General features: G+C 34.5%; 1 protein-coding gene across 1 annotated transcript in view; it reads left to right on the plus strand.

The window, feature by feature from the left end:
- Positions 1-1,325: 1,325 nt before the first annotated feature.
- Tbc1d5 (TBC1 domain family member 5) overlaps positions 1,326-21,321 on the plus strand; it is a 454,552-nt gene continuing 434,556 nt past the window's right edge. The window contains exon 1 of the mRNA XM_048801010.1: positions 1,326-1,402. The gene's annotated coding sequence lies outside the window, so the exon portion shown is untranslated. The remainder of the gene's footprint in view (positions 1,403-21,321) is intronic.

Genomic DNA, 21,321 nt, shown 5'->3' on the forward strand with positions numbered 1-21,321 from the left:
CTTTCTATTTCTTAATGGTACTTGAAATTTTAGTATGTCTTACTGAAGGTAAAAAGTGTGTAGCATTCAGGACAATGTCTTTGATCCTGTTGCACAGTTAGGGACAGTCCATATCACATGACTTTATGGTAAGGAAAATCAGTGTATTTGGGAAATTAAGTATTTTAAGTGTATGAGTGTTAAGGTCAGTTGAAGTTTTAAATTCTAAACTTTAGATTATTTTTCTTTGTAAAAACAGAATAAATACCTTATTTTTTGATACATGCTTCCATACACACACATAAAGAGTATGGGACACAGGGCTGAAATACTACGTGGAAAATTAAATTCTGCAGTTCATAAGTCAGACTGTTGACTAATATCTAAGTCTGCAAGGTAGCATAATGCTCCATTTAGGAGAAGACTTAAGACCTGGTAATCTAACTTCTTTGCTCTTCCAGGAGGAGTTTTTTACTTTCCTTGTCTACATGCAGGTTTACCTCTATGGCAATAGGGTTTGCAGTTAGCCTTTTCTGTTGGCATTTGCAGTTGAGTTTCCTGGCTGCTGCTAATGCCCTTAGTACCTCGTGTAGGAGGCTGCTACCCTTGGCTGTTTCTGGCCAATTCCTAGATAAAAGATGCAGGCTTTTTGTTAATCACACCTGCACTTTCATGTAGTGCATATGGGTAGAAATGAGGTCTGTGGCTAAGGCCTGCTTTTTTACCTGTTGTGGATAATCAGAGGCTATGTTTTCCTTGTCAAAAAACTTTATTTTAATTAATTTCAAAGACCAGTTTCTCTAGGTTGCTTAATTTTATCGTGAGATTTCCCTACGTTTAATTCTACTTTTCTGCTTGCTTCCTTTCCTCCCTCCATTCCTTCCTTCTCTTTTTTCTTATAATTTTGGCTATTCTTTTTTTTTAATTTTTTAAAATTGTTGACGGACCTTTATTTTATTCATTTTCATATGTGGTGCTGAGAATTAAACCCAATGTCTCTCACATGCTAGTCAAAGTGCTCTACCTCTGAGCCACAACCGTAGCCCAATTTTGGGTATTCTTGCTGAAAGAAAACAATAATATTAGAGAATTCTATGTAAAAATGCATTTTTGTCTAAAATTATTGGGTGGTTTACTAGTGAAGGATTAAATCTGTTTTAACATAAAAATGGGATCTTAAACATGTATTTTTTTAAATAGCATTTTATGGGCAGGAAAGATAAATATACATTTCGTTTTATAGTTGTAAGGATGCACCATAATTTAAAAATTCCCTATTGAGGGAGTTAGAATTTTCACTATTATATATACAATACTGCATTCAAAATTACTTGTGATAATATTTGTATGCCCTCTTATTGTTTCCATAGGATAAATTCCAGAAGTGGATTTACTGGATAAAAGGGTAATTAGAAGTCCTCTGGTAAGTGCCAAAAGCTACCAGTTTTCTTTCCCAGCAACAAATTTTGAGATTCCTGGATTTTTCACATCAATAGCAACATTAATACTTAAAAAGAAATATTTGTGCTAATTTATAGGAGAAAAGTAGTATCATTTTAATGTACTATTTGTACTTATTTTATAATTTACCTTGTAATATTATTTACTTGTTATTCAGGTATTTTCCTCATGTTTATTTAAGTAATAAATTATATATTAAGATAAACTTTTCCCTGGCATGCTGCCAGTGTTTTTTATAAGAATATTTTTATAAAATACTTAAATATATTTATCGAAATTTTATATTATTTGTATATTGGTCTTTAAACTATTGAGGACTTCTGTATTCTGTTTTATTTGGGGACTTATAGCCATTTTTAATTTCTGTATAATCAAACGAACTACATAAAAATTCATCTTTAGTATTTAAGATACAAAAACATTTTAGTTGGTCTAGGACTTTTAAATATTAGTTTAGGTACATATACTCTTACTGGCTTTGTAGACCACTATGTCCAAACAAACCTTATAATCATGAATATAGGAAAAGGGCCACTGGATCTGGTCCTGCTAACTGACAAGTGCCAGCTTCTGCATCTTTGAAGGTACTCATCTGGTACAGTGTTGTTCATTCACAGTATTATGTCCATGAATAAGAAATAAAATTTAAGACACAACCCATATACAAAGAAAGGTGGAGTATCCCTTATCTGAAATGCTTGGGACCAGAAATGTTTCAAGTTTGGAAGTTTTCTGGACTTTGGAATATTCACATAAAAAATATATTGAGGATAGAACTCAAATCTAAACACAAAATTTATTTTATATACATTTTATACACATAACTTAGAAGTGATTTTTATACAATTGTTTTTTTGGTGGTTTTTTAAAATTGTGCATCTGCCTCTAGACTGCAACTTAGTACATGAGGACAGCTATGAAATTTTACAATTCTGGATTATGTTGGTACTCAAAAAGTTTTAACTTTTGGAAGATTTTGGATTTAGGATTTTAGAATTAGGGATGCTGATCTTCCACATGTGTATGTATTCTTGTATTCTTTTTGTGGGTTATGCAATGGCAAGTCATTTTTAAAAATGTTATATGCAATTCACTGAAGTTGCTTTTATTTCTCACCAATGGTGTTAGTAGAGTTTGAGAAACATTGGCCTAGTGGATCTTTAATTGACCACTTCAGATGCCTTCTGGGGCTGACCTGATAATGATGTAAATACCTTACTACTTTAGCTAATCAGAAAGTCTGGGTTCCATCTAAAGGCATTCAAAATGAAACAAAACACCTTATTAGGCCAACACACACTTTCAGGTGAAATTCAGTGTTCTAACTGGGCCCAAGTCTTAGTCCAGAGACAGAAACAAACCCAAAGATGTATATTATTCCAAAGACTTGAAGATATATAAAACATAAGCTCATTACTATGTCAAATTGCTATAAAATGTTTTAAGCAGAGAGTGCATGTCAGGCAGTGGAACTTTGAGGAATGTTGGTTTTAGATGCGGATCTTTGAGTACTTTCCAGGTTCCCTCCTGCTCTTAAATCCTTTGGCTTTGCAACAATTTATAGCCATGAAAATTAGGAAATAAAATAGCCTTATCCAGTTTTTCTGTTTTGATAAGAAATGCCTGTGATAGGATCTAAGAGAAATGTGAAAGATTATTCTAGGTATCTGGGTTACTCTGTAGATAGATTAAAGGGAAAGTGAACTTTGTCCTTTATATGTCAAGGTAAGGTGATGATGCAGTATCCCAGCATCTGTTTCTAAGCAGATATGCTGATGAAAAGTCACAGAGGAAAAGTTCAGTGAAAAAATGCAATAGCATTTGGATACCTACTAAATCTTCTGCATCTGAGTATGCATACACAAAATTATGATCTTATTTTCTGGTTTTAGGGGCAAGACTATATGTACCTTCAAGAGAGATCGTGATATACAGCTATTAAGGCTTACTTTGGTGACTTGGGTAATTGTAATAGAACCATGGAGCCATTAGGCTCCAGATGGAACTTTAATCTGGCTTCTGATTGAGCGGAGTGTCTTTGCAGAGTCTCTGAGCATCTGTTAACGAAATATATATGACGTTATTCAAGATTTGTACAAATTAACTCACCCTTGGGTTATAATTCAATTTTTCTTTATTGAGAAATGTACTGTAAACAGTTTTGTGCAATTAAGTAAAAGTAACCTAAACTCATTGTCTGTTAACTGGTCACATATATTTTTGTGATTGAACTCGATGGATTAATGAATTTATGTACACTTTTAAAGATTGTAATTTATTTATAAAATATGAAGTGTTGCTTCCTAATTTGAAGTAGCTTTCATGAGGTTATCTACTTTAGAGAAACCATTTAAAAATAATTATGGTGGATCCGTCTCTGAATGACAGAAACCCCCAAATAATTTACCTTATTCCAGAAGGAAGTTTATTTTTCTCTCATATTGCAAATTTTGTAAGTAGAGGAGATTCTAGGGCTTGATCTTTAAGCACAGTATGAACAAAGTACTAACTTGGTTTATCTGTGTTTCCTATGTATCCTCAGGCTAGTTTCCTTCTTGTTTCAGTGTGGTTATAATCGGCAGTTGGAACAACAACATCCATTAGTTTCAGCACAGAAATAGAAGTTTCATAATCACATACTAAAAGTTCTTTTCATTTGCCCTGTTTAGACCCCATGGTCACCTTTAGAGTAGTAATAATCACTGTATGCTGTTTGGTTTAAATAAGTCTGGGTTTCTGAACCAGCCCTGGAGCTAGGATATGATCTGGGGAAGTCAGTGTCTTCTGAATCACTGGGGAGGTAAGGTAAGAATGGATGTTGCATCTACCATTACTGGAATCTCTAATGTAAATATTGAAAACTTTCTAATCCATTCTGCGATTTGAGGTTTTAGGTTCTTTCTCTTCAAATTTATTAATATTGCTTTTATTAATTATTCTCCTATTTATAGGAAACATAAATTAAAATTGTACATTGGACAGTAATATTAGATACTTTGTAGTTCCTTTTGTTAGGTAGGAGATATAGGGTGTGGGGAAGGGATAAAAAGGGCAGACCACCACTTAGGGCCCTCAGTCACAAATCAAACTTCACTTGTCTGTCACTCTACCTGTGAAGGAAAACTGTACATCTTGCTGTTAAAGGGAGGAAGCTAGAGGACCACAAGGAAGTCCCTGAAGGGAAAGTCCCTGATCTTGGGCATGCGCTATAGTCAGAGGGACTGACCTAAAGTTAACTTGTTACTAGTTAGCATTGAGATTTACTCCCTCAGTGCATTTTCTGAGATGGGGCAGGGGACTGTAGAGAAGAAATTGTCAAATTCAGCTGTCAATCACGGTGACAGACTCAGATCTATCCAGGGGAAAAGGGGAAGAACTAGCACAGCCCAATAAAACCAAGCTCCACTATGTAGACAGGGCCTTGAGCTTCTTCACGGCTCTGTCACTCTGCTTTCCCAGAGTGAACTTCATTTTCAGTAAACCTTTGCTTTGCTTGCCAACCTCTTCCTTTGCTCAGATCCTTTGGTGGGATGCCAAAAACCTGGACCTGAGACCCCCTAGGAACCCATGCCTTGGTAATACTTTGGCTTTTCTTATTATGTAGATCCTGGAAAAATTATGAACATTACCTGGTAGATGTGAAGTATAGGAGATTGTATTGTTAAATAAATGTTAGTGACATTTTCTGAGGAAACTGTCATATATCACCACTACATTTTATTCTTTTCTCAGAAGAAAACAAACAGTTCTGTGAACCTACAGTCCTCAGCAGGCTTCCTTTTCATGTATAGCTAAGCCTCTTTTTATTTTTTTCTTATAATTTGAAGTATAATTTATGTGCAGCAGAATGATTTATTTTTTTAATTTTTTAATTTTATTTTTGTTTTAGTTGTAGATGGACACAATACCTTTATCTTTGTTGTGCTGAGGATCGAACCCAGTGCCTCACACATGCGAGACGAGTTTTCTACCGAGCCACAAACCCAGCCCTCAGTTAAGTTTTAATGACTGAGAATAAGGGTTGGAAATGAGTTATAAATCCATAGCAGAAAGTTCTTATCCTGAATCTAAGTTAGCAAATATTGAAAAAATAGCCTGTAAGAGAAAAAAAAAATTCTCAAGGAGTACTAGAGCAAATGTAAATTTTGGGTATGTCTATCCCTGATAGTTTTTATATGTAGGTTTTCCTGGAAAGTTGCAAGGTTGTTTTTCTGCCAGTTTATCCCCTGTTCTTAAATTTCCTTTGCTCCTTCATATGTCAGATATGCAGTGTTGCAAATATTAGTAATTTGGAATTTGCCATAAATTGATGGAAGGTAGTTTTAAATCATCATTAAACATCTTGATAAACAGCCAAATAAACAAGAATTCTGATTACCTTTGTAAGGGTTAAGAAAACAAGGCATTCCTAGATGCTTTCTTTTCCCTTCGCCCTATATCTAACAGGTCTTATTGATTCTCCATGATCCCTGTCTCTAGAATCAGTTCTGCATATTTTGGTTTGGACTTCACTTATCTTTATATTGACTCCCTATCTCTGTACCAAGATATTCATATGATACACATTATTCTATACCTTGGCCTTTTCTCTTTGAAGTTTTTTCCACTTTCCAATCTATTTGAACCCATAGATTCACTCATTCTATTTTTAGAGCTTTGTAGTATTCCAAAGTAGGAATGCGTAGTGTATAATTAAAATCTTTTTCAATGGTAGAGCTTACTGTGTTGTTCTTGTTAAAGGGTCCCAACCCCTCCTCTCTAATAGCTGTTCTTGGTCATGGCATGGAATATATACTTCCCAAGGATAAGTGAGTCTGAGCCTGAATCTTGCATGAGCCTTTGAAAATCCTGTTCCCCAAGTTTTGATATACCTTCCTGGTTGAGGGTTTCTTTGTGGCAGGATCTTAAGAGCTTCCGATATCAAAGTAGACAAAGATTATAAACTCTCTAATGGTCTGACTTCCTTTCTTCCAGTGATTTAATAATTTTCAGCAGCTTGCTTTTTCTTGGCTGGGAATCCTGTTTTTCTTGTGCTTTCACTTTTCTTCATTGACGTGTTACATGTTTTTTTTTTTTTTCTTAAACTGTGTTTTAGTACCCTTCTCCTTTTGTTTTATTCATTGTGAAGCTTTATTCCATGAGATTTTTCCTGTTCTGGACTGCTGGGCTGTTTACTAAGAGTGCTTGTAATTTCTTCTGAACTTAACTCCCTTGTACTAGATTTTTGAGTTGTTTGAGGATGCAGTGGCATTATGATTTGTGTTTTGTTTTTAGCATATAGACAGTGTACATAGAACTACACATAGTAGGAAATCAAATATCCAACTAAATGGACTTTAGTGGAATAACTGCAGATATCTAATAATGTTTTTGTTTGCAAAAAAATAATTGAAATTTTTATTAATAAATGGAGTTTCAAAATGGCTTTATAGGAATTAATATTTTGAGAGTTTAAAATCTACCCAGAAGAACAGATGCAGAGAGTTGCAAAGTTTCTAAAGAGATGGAATCACTGGTGGGCTTGCAAATCTAGGCCATTTACCTGACTGTATCAATGAAACTAAAGAAAGATTATGCCCATTGAGGGCAGGGAGTGGTCTGCCATATTTGCTAAAGGAGAGGTCCAGATCTTGAAGTTGGTACTACTCAATTCAGACTTTACTAGAAGATTTTTAATATTATGTTTTTTAGTCTCTCTATATAGACATATTCAGGGAGTTGAAGGTGAATAGTCCAGATTTTCTTTGCAGATGGAGTAGTGATCAAGAGGTAGATTTGAGCTGGGCATGGTGGGGTATGCTTATAATCCCAGCAGCTTCGGAGGCTGAGGCAGGAGGATCTAGAGTTCAAAGCCAGCAACTTAGTGAGACCCTAAGCAATTCACTGAAGAGCCTGTCTCTAAATAAAATATAAGAAGGGCTTGGGGATGTGACTCAGTGGCCAATGGTTAAGCATAACTGGGTTCAATCCCCAAAATAAAAAGGTAGATTTGAGCAGACATGATTCAATTTCTGGCCATGTTACTTGCTTGTTGTGTGTCCTTCTTTGGCAAGCTTCTATCAGAATTTAATTTTTGATCAGTGTGACTGAAGGTCAGACCTGGAGTCATTAAATCCTTGGGGTAATGACTACCTTCCCATGAAGAGCTGGCCATCCTGTCTCCCCTTAAGCCTATACCTCATTTCAGCAGCATTGTAGGCCCATGTGCTCAAACTATTCCCCCTATTTGAACATGTATTTCTATATGTATATATGTGTATGTTTGGTAACTAAATATTCAGTTCATTGATTTATGTTGGAAAAAATATCTGAAAACATATGAAATGCATTCAGCACACTACTAGCCTCCTATTTAAAAAGAAAAAGTAGTATTTGATATATACTAGAATGTGCTTCTTAAGAATAGGGTCTGGGTCATCTTTTTTTTTGTTTTACTGAGTGTGTTTGAGGAGAGCATCTGAAGTTATTTTAGGTTTAAAAGATTGTGTGCAGCAGGAAGATTATTGCGGGCTCTGATGGGATTCTGAAAACAGGACTTTGTTTTAAGATTATAGGAAGAACTTTTGGTTTTAAGGCAGTTTATCAGAAGAAACCTTACCTTTACTTCCCAGCTACTGTTTGTTTCCATATTATTTTGGCTTGCGTTGTTACTTTCTTGCTGTAGCAACTAAAGCAGAAGGCCATTTTCTCCAGAGATTATTAATTGAAATTGTTTGAGGGGCACAAAGAATCTGAAGCAGGCTGTCCTTTTAAGCTAAGTGGTGAAGTTTGCTGATCAGAGCTTGAACTGGTACCTACCCAAAGCCTGTCTCATTGTTGCTGGCATGGCATAGAAGTAAGAGGCTGGGTTCAAGGCAACATGTTTTAGAAGGTGATTGTGACTGCCAGTTTCAGTAAAATAGACCATAGGGGCTGAGAAAATGGCTCCCTTCAAATCTGAATGCTGTTCCAGGGGAAGGATGTTGTGTGAATACAGGAATATGCTGTTTGATTTGCTGAATAATAACGGTGTCAATTTCCTAGAGTTGCTGTTACAAAGTACCACAGACTGGTGGCTTAAACACAGAAATACATTATTTTATAATTCTGGGAGCTAGAAGTCTGGAATCAAAGCGTTAGTGGGATTGATTCTTGGAGAGTGAGAACCTGTGGTCTTAAACCTTGATTATTTAAATGTCCTAGTCTTTTTAATAATTAGTTGATTTAATAAAGATGTCTTATCAGTATTCTATTTATATAGTTATTTACAGTATTTGGATGTCAGTTTGTTACATATGATTAATAAAATTGGAAAGTTTACAGAATTCACGTTCGTGGGTTTTGTTTTGAAAATTGATCCTTTTGGTCAGCATATACATTTTTAAGACAATTCAGTAGGATGAAATCTGATTCATAATATCATGATAGCAGAGTTTTATGTCTAGTGACAATGATTAATTATGTCAATCTCTTTTTAATCTTTGTTTTAATGTATCTAAAAGGTTACAGTTTTAAAATTAAATTTAATTAAACTGGTTTTTCAGTGTTATTTTAGTCTGCTAAGATGTGTTTTCCTCATTTTAATGTTAAATATATTAGTAGCTTAAACTTATTGTTGTAGTAGTAACTTAAAGGAATTCTAAGTGTTTTAATTTTTCCTTTTGACTTTGCATTTTAATTTTGAAGTCTTTTGAAAATTTCGATACTTGCTTAAATTCTACTTAACCTGATTTCTAAAATTTAATTACCCCTACATAACTGTTTAAGGAATCTATCACCTCATCACAAAATGAATGTATATATCTTAAGCAGATGCAAATTTTACAAATGAATTATTGCCATTAGAATAACCCCTCTACTTCTTACTCAATTTATTTTAACGTTTTCCTAATATATGTGTTCATGAATCAAATTAAAATTGGTTGCTTAGGCCTCATTTATTCCTCCCTTCTTTTTTTGAAGTAATTTTAGAGTCATGGAAATAGAACCTTTCACCCAGCTTCCATTGATGTTAACATCATATATAAACACAGTATATTTAAAAAAATATTGTTATGGAACTATGAGCTAAATTATGTATTATTCATATTTCACCAGTTTTCCCACTGCTTCCTTTTTCCTTTTCCAAGATCCATTTTAGGAACTCGCATTGCATTTAGTTGTCATTTTAGTCTTTGCCTATGTGATAGTTCTTCAGTCTTGTTTTTTATGACTTTGAGACTTTAGAAGAATACTGGTTAGTTACATTGTAGAATATTTCTAAACATGGGCTTTTCTTCTATTTTCTTGTGATCAAATGGGGATTATACATTATTGGGGAAGGATATTACAAAGGACATATCTGTACTCACAATATCAGATCAGTGGTCCACGGTGTCTTATTATTGATCATATGATGACTTTTAAACATTAACAGTTGTTTTTGGTACATTCATAATGTTTTAGAACTCACCACCTCTCTCTAGTACCAAAATATTTTCATCAACCAAAAGAAAACTTGTAAGTATTAATCACTGACCTCCCCATTCCCGACCCAATCTGTGTTTTTACTGTATGGTTTTGTTTATTTTGGATATTTCAAGTAAGTGTAATCATACAATAAGTGACCTTTGAGTCTGGCTTCTTTTATGTTGAAATGCTTTTAAGGTTCACAGTTCAGCATATACCAGCACTTCTTTTCTTTTCTTTTTATATATACATTTTTTTTTTTTTTAGTTGTAGTTGATCACAATACCTTTATTTTATTTATTTATTTTTATGTGGTGCTAAGGATCAAACCCCAGGGCGCCTCATATGTGCTAGGTGAGTGCTCTACCACTGAGACACAACCCCAGCCCAGCACTTCATTTCTTTTTATGACTGAATAACAGGTCATTGGGTGTATACACTGTTTTCCATTTATCCCTTGATGGATATCTGAGCTCTTTCTGTCTTTTGAATGGTGCTATTAGGAACATGTATGTTTATTTGGTAAATTGTGAGGTTCATATGGTAATTCTAATAAACTTTTGGGTTGATATTTAATTCTTCTGGTTTTCATTTTCATTTGAGTAAAGAGACTAATTTTGTTACAGAATAATTAGGGTACCACAAAACTCAGAGTAAAAAATATTCTTTGTAGATTTCAAATGTCAAAGTAAGTTATGTTTTAAAAGCTGAAAATATTTGTCATTTTGATGGAACTGTTTTTTTCTGGACTTAAGTGTTGACAGACTGTACATCCTTTTCCATTTATAATGATAACAAGATACAATGCTAGAGTACACCAATTTGTTGTCTTTTGCTCTATCAGTTGATGTTGTATTGCTTTGTCCTTATTTTGGACAGTTTATCTCCTAACATACAGGAAATTTACCAGTATAAGGAAACATCTAAAATACTGAATTATACTTGAAGGAAGCTTTTTATAATTTTAAATATTTTTTAAATTTAATATTTGAGATTCTTGATAGTTTTGAACCTTTCTCTATAATGATTTATTTCCACATGATAAACTGATGTATTGATTTTTAAAAATGCTCTATACTTCTCCATGTAGCAGGTAGAGAAAGGAGAGGAAATAATTTTGTGAGAAACTTGTGATAATTATATGGCAAATGAGAATAGAAAGTCCTCTATACGAAAAATAAGGACTATAAAGGGTATTTTTAAATCTGGTTTTTCTTGTGAGACTAGGAAGTTTTGTTTGTAGTCTTGTCTGTTCAGCAAATAGAAATTTGTTTTGGTTCTTAAACAGATTAAAATCAAGTGTCATGTTATCTTATTACAAAAAATTTAGTTTCTAATATGCCGAAAATTTGTTGCGCTAGGAAATCTCCTTTCCCCCATGAGTAAAAAGATCTTTGCAGGCCTGCTGTCCCTCTCATGGTTTTCATTCTCATTTTGGGGTTTTCATACAGAGTTCTTGGGATCTTGACCCTCTGGTTTGTTAAGAGTTTCAACTCTTCATTTTTTTGATACTGGGGATTGAACTAGGGCACTCGGCTACCGAGCTACATCCCCAGACCTGTTTTGTATTTTATTTAGAGACAGAGTCTTACTGAGTTGCTTGGCACCTCACTTTTGCTTAGGGTGGCTTTGAACTTGTGGTCCTTCTGCCTCAGCCTCCTGAGCCCCTGGGATTATAGACACGTGCCACCATGCTCAACTCTTGCATTTTTACCTGCTTGGGCTTTAAGTTCTGAAACAAAGCTTTTGGACTTTTTGTGACCTAACGGTAGATATTTAGTATTGACACTGATCCTGTACCCCAATGAACTCTACTGGAATGGGGAGGAAAATTTGGAATTCTTTGACAAGGAATAAATGGACACAGTATTGGATAACAATTTGAAGCTGAAGAACTTTATTTCTGCTAACAATCTGAAGAATCAAGCGTTACCGTGAGGACCTAGTCTAATACAGTTTTGATAATGTGACTTACATTAGATACTTCTGAAGAATAAATGGTAGTCTTTCTTAGACTAGTATCATTGCATTTCTAGTATGGAGACTTGGAAATCTCATTAACTTCTTGGAGTTCAGTGTTTTGTTTTTTTTTTTCTCATCGTCTTTCTCACTGCTAAGTTCTGGTGGTTAGCTATCTAACAGTTATCAGTGTCATTGTTTCAGACAGTTGCTGAGATTTTGGTAGCCAGGCTTACTGACAGTTGAATATTGGACCTTGTATGCAAGATTTAGAATACATGTATATTCTTGAAAACTTATTGATTGTAAAGCCATATATGTGTTATAAAAATTCTGGTTTTGGAAACTTGTTTTTCTTACTTTCCTTAAAGGTGGAAGTGTGACTCTTCTTGAGTGTTTAATTTTTAAATAAAAATATTATATTTTAAAGATAAGAGACTGTTTAAGAACTCCTTTTTTTTTAAAAAAAATCTTTTTAGATGTTGATGGACCTTTTATTTACTTATTTATATATGGTGCTGAGAATTGAACCAAGTGCTTCACGCATGCAAGGCAAGTGCTCAACCACTAAGCTACAACCCCCACCCTCAGTGTGAATTTCTAAAAAGGAATAATGTTCCTTTAACAGCTTTAAACCAGGTGTAGGGAAGGTAGTTTTATAAATTCAAAGCCACTGTGTGAAAGGCCTGCATTGGAGGGATGGTACTAAATTAAAAAGGGGATATATTTTGTATGTGTTTAAGGAAATCTGTTTGGCTTATAGAATTTTCTCTTTTCCTTTTGGATTTTTTTCAAAATCATTGCCTTTTTATATTGTTATTTATGAAACTAAGTAAAAAAGATATTTTGATCATAAGCATATGTACATATATTCATCATCATTAGTAGAATCCAGGTACTTTTCACCACCTCTTCTCCATTCCAAGCCACCATTGTTTCTCACCTGGGCTTTGTAGCATCATCTTAGCTGAGTTCCATTTGTACTAGCTTCCTTTCCCCACAGGTTTATTCTGTATAAAATATTAATTTTTTTAATGACACTGGTTGTCCCATTTTTCATTTATTATTTCCTAAAAGCTTTCTTTGGGCATCAAGACATTCTATTGGACTCCTCTAAAACATCAGCTGCACTCACTCTCCTCCTTATACCTGCTGCTGGCACAGCACCTTACTGGTAGTCTTCTTGCACTTCTGGTCTCTTCCACTTCAGGGTCTTTGCACTTGTTCTTTCCTTTATGTGGGAACCCTTCCCTCAGATATGGATAGGGCTTTCCCCCTCAATATCTTTAGGTCTCTCTCTCTCTCTTTTTAAATACCTTTATTTTGTTTTATTTATTTTTATGTGGTGCTGAGGATCAAACCCATGGCCTCGCATGTGCTGGACGAGCGCTCTACTGATGAGTTACAACCCCAGCCTTTTAGTTCTCTTCTTCAAGGCCCCTTGTCAGGGAGGTTTTTTTTGAGCATTTAATAGTAATAATAAAAAATCATAACCTTGCTCCTTTTCCCACCCACATCCTCTTTTTTCCCCTTATATTGCTTTACTTTTCACTAAGTACTTAATCTGAGTTAGTATATATTTCTGTTTATCTTCTGTTTACTTCTTTAAAATGTTTCATGAGGAACTTTGTTTTGTATGGTTGAACTCCTGAAATGTCTTGGCACATGATAATCACATGCTGTTTATGTTTTTAAATGAATAAATGGCCAAGGGGAAGAGAATTCTAGGAAGATGTGAAAAGTGTTGGTGTGTTTGAGGTGGGAGTGGTTGTGGTCTTTATCTCATGATAGTCTTAGAGGTCATGACACATAGTTAGGTCAGCCATGATAAAATTAGGATTTTTGTCCTAAGGGACTATGGATAGTACTAATTGTTTGAACCACTGAAAGGATGATTAACATTTTAGGAAGAGAGGAGCAATACTGTAGACACATTGACTTGTCCACGGATAATGTGGTGATTACTTGAATTAGACCAGTGGTAGATAGAAAGATGCATGGATTAAAGAGATACACAACATTTAGGAAGCAGGCCTGTCTAATTGAATGTGGAATAAGAATGCTGCAGAAGAAATTGCCACAGCCAAATGGGCGGGTGGATGGGATGGTATTCAGAGATAAAGAGCAGGTTAGTTGGTTAGTTGGTATGGAAAATTGAGTCCAAAATGACTTTGAGGTATTGTTTTCTTTTTAGGGATATACTATGATTGGAATATGTTTCCCAGAGTGCATGTGTTGGGAAAATTAATCCCCAATGTAACAGTGTTGAGAAGTGAGATGAGAGGTGATTGGGTCATGAGAGCTCTGCTTTTAAAATGGATTAATACTGCTGTTGGAAAAATGGGTTAGTTACTGTGGGAGTGGGTTCCGGTAAGGGTGAATTTGACCCTCTCCCATCCTCTCTCCCTTTCATGTACAGACATGTTTTCTCTTACCCATGTTTTGACACAGCAAGAAGGTGCTCAGCAAATGCTGGAACCATGTTCTTAGACTTCTCAACCTCCAGAACTGAGAACCAAATAAATTTCATTTGTTGGTAAATGACCCAATCTTTGTTATTCTGATGTAGCAATACAAAACAGTGTTGTTACAGCTATAACCAAGTAGTATATGCTGAACAGCTTAAAATGAGAGAAATTTATCCTATTAGGTTTAGATGGTAGAACCCCAAACTGGCATGTTGCTGAAGGCTCTACAGGAGAAGTCTAGCTTCTGTTTGCAGAACCCAGCTTGTGTTTGCTGGTAAACCTTGGTGTTCCTTGGTTTGTTACATGGTCTCCTTTTCCCTGTGTGTCTTCACATATTCTTCCTCTGAGTGTCTGTCCGGATTTCCTTTTTATGTTGGTTTTATGTCTTTGTGTTGAACTAAATCACATTTCATTTGATTACCTCTGTAAAGACCATTTCCAAATAAAGTCATATTCTATGATCCTGGAATTTAGGGCTTCATCATATCTTTCATCCATGAATGACAAAAGTTTAAGGAAGAAGTAATAGGATTTGATGGTTTGAATTAATACAGAATTGGAGGTCAGGAGGTAGAAAGAACAAAGGTAAGTCTTGAGTTTCCAAGCTGAACTAGGAAAATGCTGGCACGATTGGAAGGAACAGGAATGTAGAAGGGAAGGGGAAAGACAGTTTTGAGATAAGGTGAAGGTATAGAGGAGTAAGTTTTGTTGTAAGGATGCTGAATTTGGAATTATATATTACAGTTAAATGATTCATATTCTAGTTGGAATTCATGAAAGAGGTGTTTTATGTGAGAATCTTTGGGTTCTCTGAGACAGTGGAAAGCTAAGTCTAGAAAAGAAACTAAAGAGAAGAATATGTTGTTGAAATGTATGTCTTCATCCATTATGGAGGAAAAATGTTTTGTGAGAAGATATGCCCCTTTACTCTGTCAGTTCAGTTCTAGTGATGTCTGGATAGTGGATTTAGTTGCCGAAGTAGCCGTTGCATGAACAGAAGTAGAGTTACCAGTTCCTGACAGCTGCGAGTCAGCCTCTGGGCATCTTGCTAAATTTTCAAATATAATTATACAGTAGACTTCCTTTAACAAATTCCGTGTTCCCATCTATAATTATAACTGCTTTTCTTGCCTGTAGCCTGTTCTTTGTCTTACTACTCTTTCCTATCTCCCCCTGCTGGTTAGAATTATCCTCTTGTCATTTGGGATCTGTGAAATAAGGAAGCTGTTCACTGTGGTTTTCCTTCTTAAGCATAGATTTATCATTGAATACTATTTCCCTTCTTTCTGCTGTACTAGAAAATACATTTCAATAATAAGCAATGTGTTAAAGCATAGCCTATTTTATATTAAAGTAATTTATGCTTTTAAAGAGTATGCAAATATATATTAGGCACATTGTAAACTTTTATGCAACTGTCAGGAAATGACCACCTCAACTTATCCAATGACCTCATGTCTTTAAGACTCTAAAAGAAAATCTTGCTTATGGCCATCCACATTAAATACTTCAATCTTACAAGAAAGATAAGAGTGTCAACCTAATATTATGTGAGAGAAGTCCTACTTCTTAATATTTAAAGCTACCCAGGAAACACAATTATTTTAATAGGCAACCTGAATACACTACAGTTTATTCACAAATATATTTCAAACATCAGAAGCAAAACTAACCAAGTGTTTTTTTTTATTAATAAATTAAAAGATTTGCAATCAAAAATGAAGTTGTCATAAATTCTACAGCCACAATCCTGCAATAGTTTCCAGGCCTTATCATGACAGTAACTTATAAGATCAGAAATATGAGTAGAATTTCTTGTTTTCTCATCTATTTTTATCACCCACGTACCTTTTATGAAAATAACTCGCTTTAAAAAATGACATGCTGTCCTTTACAAAAATATTGTAACTTTGGGATGATAAATTTTAAGAATATATTTCCATGTCATTTGGATTATATTCTAAGTCATTTTAATGTCTGTCTTAAGAAATAATTAAAATGTATACATTTCTGAATGTGCAGAAGAAAAATTGAACACTTACTCCACAGTGGAAGTAGTCAGAAGAAATTATTGCATATGTATTATTCCTCACTTGTTCATTAATAAATATTCTGAATATTTGTTTTGTCCCAGACTCTATTAGTTTGCTAGGTGACTGGGGTTTCAGTATGAAGAATGAGATTAGGTCACAAAAGTTTTGCTTCTGATGTTTGAAATATATTTGGGAATAAACTGTAGTGTATTTAGTTTGCCTATTAAAATAATTGTGTTTTCTAGGTAGCTTTAAATATTAAGAAGTAGGACTTCTCTCACATAATATTAGGTTGACACTCTTTGTCTTTATTGTAAGACTGAAGTATTTAATGTACAAAAAATAGTTTGATAAATAAGGTGTTTTCTTGAAACCTTTAGAAATAAACTTGAAGTCTTTTGGCATTGGATTGATAGGCTTTCCTTTGTGGAAGAGTAAGTGAATAATTTAAGGTTATATTTCATGTTTGCAGGTCCTCATCCTGTCAGAAGAATGAGTCTTAAAAAGCAGAACTCTGAAATTGACTGTCCTCTAAGAGATTGCCCTTTCTATTACTAGTATAATTTTATGCTCCTGTGGCAAGGTTTGAGGGTGAGGAATGACATTAGATTTACAGGGGTAGAATATTTGCTTTCCTCGTTGTTTTGTTTCCTGAGGAATGCTTACCCCTTAGCCTCAAATGTGCTGTGGTATTAGCTGCTTTAAAATAGATTGCTTAAGACTCTTTATTTGGAAAACCTTAAATATGCATTGTGATGCATTACTTACAATAAAAAAATTGGGCTACGATTATATATAAAATGAAACATTACAGCTGCTGACAGATGTCATTAGCAACTTACTCAAACACAGATCCTTCAAAAATGAACTGCTAGACATCTGATTCAGGGACTTAAGTTATGATAGCTCAAGATAAAATACTGTTGTTCAGTACGTGTATTTTTTTGTTGTTGTCAGTGAACCTTAATTTATTTATAGGCAGTGCAGAGAATTGAACCCAGGGTCTCACACATGCTAGGCAAGCACTTGGCACTGAGCTACACCCCAGCCCCCACATGTATTGTTTCTTAGGCACTTTTTTTTGAACCTTTAATTAATTATTTTTATGTGGTTCTGAGGATCAAACCCAGCGCCTCATATATGCTAGGCAAGTGTACTACCACTGAGCCACAACTCCAGCCCCTAGAAACTTTTTGAAAATGTTTGGATTTTGGTATTTGGTATAGTTTAAAAGACATTCTTCTTTATTCCAAGTAAGTTTTAAATGTAGGAAATAGAAAATCACCTTGATGCAAACATGACAGTTAAAATTGTTGCAGGCAAGATTCATCATTGGATGCGAAAAACGGGGTAAAAATTCAGAAAGAAATGGAATATTTACATGGTATATAAATGTTTCCCCACGCTTTTTAGATATTTATAAAGAGAAAAGCAGTGACTTTAGAAAGCTTATAAACACCAAGAGTCAAGGTATTTAGTATTACCTGTAATAAAAGACATATTAATATCTGATATAATGTAATACACTGAAGAGGGCACAGCATCACCTATGTGATCTTGCCAAAAATGTCAAACTTCAGTTTCATCATGAGAAAATGGATAGACCCCTATTGAGACACATTCTGTGAAGTAACTAATCAGTACTTTTTAAAAGTGCCAAGGTCATTAAAGAAAGTACTTGGCCACAGGTTTGAGCAGACTAAGGAGACATTACAGTAAAAGGTAATGTGGCTTGGAAAAAAAAAAAAAAAAAGTTGGTAGTGGTACAAATGATAATATAAGATTTGCAGTTATAGTGGAAACCAAGGTTAACTTTGTGGTTTTAGTAACTCTGTAACAGTTAAATATGGTGTTAATATTAGAGGAACCTAGTTGAGAAGGGTATGTGGGAATTATATAGTATATTACCATTCTCTTAGAAATATAAAATTTCAAAATAAAAAGTTAGGCCTTGTGGTTCTGGAAATCTAATGTTCTCACACTTTATCCTGTGTTACTATGAAAGTGCTCTGCTATTAAATGAAGTATGTGGTATCTTGTAAGAAGTCCAGGATAGACTCCTCTTTCAGTAAAAATTTCCCAGTATTTGTTGTTGACCACTGTTATCTTATTCCCCCAATTATCTTTTAGAGATACCCAAGTTTTATCATTTATATAGAGATGTTAATTGGCTTCTATTGTAGTTGGTACACTAGCATATGGTAGAATTTAAAGATCATGATGATCCAATTAAAATGAGTAAACAGAGGTATCAGAAGATCTGTTACAGAATGATTTTACAAAAACAAGGCGATGTTGTCCCAAGATGTTTGATACAAATTATACAGTGTTCCTAAAGTTTGTCCTTTTTTCGTATACACTATATTTCAGATGGGTTTTAGCTATTAAGGAATCTCTAGTTGCAAGTGAACCACAGAACCAACTTTATATTTTATTAAATAACAAGTCACCTGCCATTCATTTGAAGGTAGAACCACATGTAGCCTTTCTAAATCTCTGCAATGCCATTGTCCATATGTGGAAAACCATTATTATACTTAAGAGTGAAGATATTTGTCTACAGTGGCAAGCACCACAACCAAACTAAGCTTATTGACATCAATAGTTCTCCTTAATTTTTGGAATAGTGCCTGGTGATAAATATTTTTTGAATGAATGATAAATACTGAAGACTATGTAAGCTGGATTTATATATGAAATGTAAAATTCAGGTTGCATTAAAATAATGCAAGCTTAGAAAGAGTAAATTTGAGTAGCCTGTAAGTAACTCTTTGGAGAAGTGCCCCTGTACAGTTGGTTGGAATGAGGGGAAGGTTATCTTTTCCTCCCACGTTTAAGTGATTAAGAAATCCTAAGTATTTAAGAATGCCCATGGGTAACTAAAATCACTAAAATTTTTTACTTACTATTTACAGGTTTTTGTTTCTAAAGGAATCATTAATGCTGAGTAGAAGAAAGTATTTTTAATTTTACATGAGGAATGTAGGCTTTATATTAAAAGGTATTGTGTAAGACATAAAAATTCATTTTGGTTTAAACTTGAAGCAGATTGGAACACTGAGATTTGTCTTAGCACTGCCAGTTACTAACTCTATGATCTTGAGCAACTCATTTGTTTTAATATCTTTTTCTCATCTATAAAATATTGGCAGTAAGAATTACTCTTTACTTTATGTGGTCTGTGAGGATAATGTCATAAACTTGACAATATATACTATCTCATATAGTGCTGTTGACTAAACTGCATGTTGCTTCACTTCAAATCTGTTGTGAATAGTGCCTCCTGGAGGTCTGAGGAACACCATGCCTAGAATACAGTGGTCACCTTAAGGTACTTGGCTCTAATTAAATGAGAAAATTCCTTTGAAAGAGTGTTGTGAGCCTAAGTACTGGGAAAATAGAAGTTTAAAAGGTTTTTAAGACTTGGTTAACCAAATTGATGCAGTTTGTGGGATTTTCACAAACCCCACATCTGTACATATTCATTTCAGATCTTGGTCAATAATTAGTATTACCTGATTTTTAAAGGAATAAAAAAAGAAATATCATGTAATACTGTGGGAAGTAACAGATTTGGGGCTTTTTCAAATCATTTCTTTTTATTCTTTTTGTGTAGGGGAAAAGCCATTAGTCTGCATTTATAATCAGGACTGGCTTCCTGTAAAATTATTTATTTTAACTTTTTATTTATAGATTTTGAAATTTACAATTCTAAATACGGCAATAGTAAGGCACTGCATTTTTGCAGGAAACAAAAAGCACAATTAACATAAAGTCAGAGCCAGCCGCAAATAAAATATTCCAGCAAACTGTGTAGGGAGGAAAAGATGCTCTGGGAAGCAGATGCCAAGAAATGTTATATAGGTGGCCTTGCTACATCAGAGAGAAGAGGAGGAGGTGGAGAAAAGTAGGTAGCAACTAATACTGAAAGAGGGAGCACTTCCTAAGTGTCTGGCACTTTTCTGAGCACTTTTTGCAGATATAATTTAATCTTCCCAAGTACATTTTAAGTTGGCACTCCTTTAACAGATTAAGTAGCTGAGGCTCAGGAGGTCAAATTTTCCTAAAACCCTGAAGCCAAGATCAAACACAGGATTTTGACTCTAGAACACATATTCTTAACCACTGTGCAAACTGCCTCCATGAAGCAAATAGCCACCATCTACAGGTGCACAGAATGTGGTTTGTGTATTTTTTTGTGAATACTTTTTGGGATTGTCTTGAATCAATGATATGATTTTGCATTCTTAAAAAGTAATGGGCAATTGGGTGCAGTGGCACATGCCTGTAGACCCAGCTGCTTGGGAGGCTGAGGCAAGAGGACCGCCAGTTCAAAGTCAACTTCAGAAACTTGGCTAGGCCCTAAGCAACTTGGCGAGACCCTGTCTCTAAATAAAATACAAAATAGGGCTGGGGATGTGGCTAGATGGTCAAGTCCCTCTGAGTTCAATCCCCAGTACCAAAAAAACAAACAAAAAAGTAATGGGCTAATTCATTGGACCCCTGGAGTCCTGAATAATAACCTATTCCAGAAAAACTTGGCTTTAAAGCACACTGTCTTCCTAGATGGATTTTTTAAAACAATACATATTTGTGTGAAGTTTATTATTGCATATATGATGATTTCATATACATGCTTCTGAAAATTTTTAATAATTAAGGTAGTTGAGTAGATGAAAGGGTAAGGATGAAAAAATATGGACATGGGATTGCATCATTGATTCTTAGGTCAGGGATTGATTCAAAATTTTAAAATATTCCTGGCAGAATACTCTGGCTAACAGGAGTATTTTATTTAATAGAATCTCACTAGTATGGGCTTAATACCTAATTAATTGAATTAGCATTATTTCAAGTATAGAAATAATAGAACTCTATTGTCCACCCCCCTCCCCCAGCTTGGCAAGGGAAACTTCCTCAGAAGGGTGTGCTACCAAAGAAAGTCTGGTAAATAAGCATCCTATAGTTTGTTCTTTATGAAAATATTCTACCTA

The sequence above is a fragment of the Marmota marmota genome, unplaced genomic scaffold (genome assembly GCF_001458135.2).
Source record: "Marmota marmota marmota unplaced genomic scaffold, marMar, whole genome shotgun sequence".
NCBI classification, from domain to species: Eukaryota; Metazoa; Chordata; class Mammalia; order Rodentia; family Sciuridae; genus Marmota; species Marmota marmota.